The following is a 2,470-nucleotide window of genomic DNA, read 5'->3' as shown; positions in this document are numbered from 1 at the left end:
TTCCTGTTTCCTGTCAGCCCCTCTGCTCACCCTCAGCCCACCATCTGTGTGCTGGATTCGCCGCGGGTCTGCCATCTTCCATCTGCTCCGGCTTGGCCCTCTAGATCCTCGGTGTCGCCCTGGTTCATTGGCTCTCAGGCTCCTGCTCTGTCGCCGTCGGTCGGCCCCCTGGAGTCGTCTCCGCCTGGCTCCTCCTCCTGCTCCAGTTCCCTTCTGCCGTCACCCTGGCTCCTCCCTCCATCTGTTCCTCCATGGATCCTCCTGTCTCCTAAATGGCTCCTCCCTCCATCATCACCACCCTGGACTCTGTTGTTCGTCCTCCTCCCGGTCATCCGACCACCTCCTGAACCTCCTCCAGTATGTGTCTGCCTGCCTTCCTGCCAGCCCTTTTCCATCCCACTTCCTCTCCTTTGTCCTCCTCCTAAGTCCCCCTCTGTCCCATCCCTTTTCTCCATGGCACGAGGTCACGCTTTCCGGGAGGGGGGCGAACTGTCACACCCCAGGACTGTTTGTTGTGTTTTCACTCACCATGTGCTCTGTGACCTAGATTCTGTCTCTGTCTGACTGTGTCATCATGTTCAGGTGTGTCTCTTCAATTATCATCCCTATATACGTTGTATTCAGTTCAGCGTTTCTTTGTCCGGTCTTGTCAATGTGTATGTCTGTATTACCCTGGTGTGTGTGTGTGTGTATGCTACTTCCCTGCTATGGATTACTCGTATGTGGATTATTAAAGAACAGTTTATTGTTATATTCTTCGTGTTTGTGCTTCTCTCCCGCACCACACCCGTGACAATAATAGTATAGTATCAGTGATACAAAAATAACACTGCTTCTGCGTTTACAGCTGGGATTTAATTTCTCTTTTTTAAAATTATTTGTTTTTTGTATTAAAAATATTGATACCTTTTTGTTCATAATATCAGGAATTTATTATAAATTTTATGAATTTAATGAAATTATGAATACATTTCCATTATTATTATTATTGTGTGAAGAGCTGCTGGACGTTTGTGTGTGTCAAGATAAGAGTGTGTGCAAAATTAATACAATAAAATGACATAAACTAAATGAAAATGAGAAATGTTGCCTTGTCAGGTAGCTAAAATAAGTAACAAGTTAAAATCTGAAATAAAATCTACAAAAATTGTAAAAAAAAAAAAAAATACAACTACAAACATTAATAAAAATGATAAAAACATGCAAAAATACTAAAAAGTTCAACTAAAATTAAAATATAAAAAAAAAAATCTAAATCTTAAAAAAATACTATAATACTACTACTAAAATGACACAAACACTCAACAACATTACTAAAACAAAGTATATGGGGCAGTTTCCCAGACAGGGTTTAAATTAAGACAGGAGTAGGCTTATTCTAGAATAGTTAATCATAGTTTAAAAAATGTCTTTCTGAAACACAGATTAAGTACAGATTACTAACTCCAGGGGCCTCATTTATCAATAGTGCGTACGCACAGATGTGTGCGTAATGAGTTCGTAAGAACAGTTTCATGCAAAGTGTGGGATCTACCAACTTGTACTTATACGTAGAAATGGGTGTAAATATAAGCACACCTCTGAGCATGCTTACGCAGAGAATCTAGTGGTAGAATAGCGACACTACTCATATGCGAGCTTGACTAACGTGACCTGCCAGAACTAACGCTACGCTAGATTATTATTATTATTGATATTTACATTCTAAATCACATATAACAACCCCCCAACCCTCACCATCAAAGGAGTAGCCTCCATACTGTCCATTAATTCGGATAGGAATTGAAAGTAGATGAACTGAGCATACATACATCAACCTCCAGCCATCAGTGGTGTATAAAGTACCTGACAGTTTTCTTACCAGAAAATTACTTTGGTACATTGTTAATTTTGACAGGCATTTTTGATTTAGTCTTAGTCTTTATCTTGAGACGAAAATGCTTAATAGTCTTAGTCACATTTTAGTTATTTGAGTCTTTCATAGTTTTAGTCTAGTTTTAGTCAACGAAAAGTCATTGCATTTTTGTCAACTTTTAGTCATTAGTCTTCAAACAAAAATAGTCATTAATTCTTCTCTCTTTAGACCAAATCAATTAAGCTTATGAGAAATTTGAATAAAGGATTGAATTTGGAAAAACTTGAATAAATTATGACAATTTCATTTTTGCATGAACTATCCCTTTAACAGTAGTGAAAAGGGAACAACTTATAAAAATTATAGTTGCTCATATATAATATACAGGCGAGGTGTGCTGTGATTGTCCAGCTATCCAGTGCGTTATGATAGGCCGAATACCTCAAGCGTGTGACGGAAATGTTACGCCCCTTGCCATATTGTGATGGCCTGTCAGGCCAGAGCGATGATTCAAAAACATGAAAACCCATTACAGAGGAGGCATTCGTTGCATCCAGTGGGGACATAATTATGGATTATAATGACTTATACTGTCTTTTTACGCGTTGCGTTGCA

Source organism: Sinocyclocheilus anshuiensis, unplaced genomic scaffold, assembly GCF_001515605.1.
Source record: "Sinocyclocheilus anshuiensis isolate Anshui unplaced genomic scaffold, SAMN03320099.WGS_v1.1 scaffold3927, whole genome shotgun sequence".
Taxonomy (NCBI): domain Eukaryota; kingdom Metazoa; phylum Chordata; class Actinopteri; order Cypriniformes; family Cyprinidae; genus Sinocyclocheilus; species Sinocyclocheilus anshuiensis.
Note: the sequence above shows the minus strand (reverse complement) of the source record.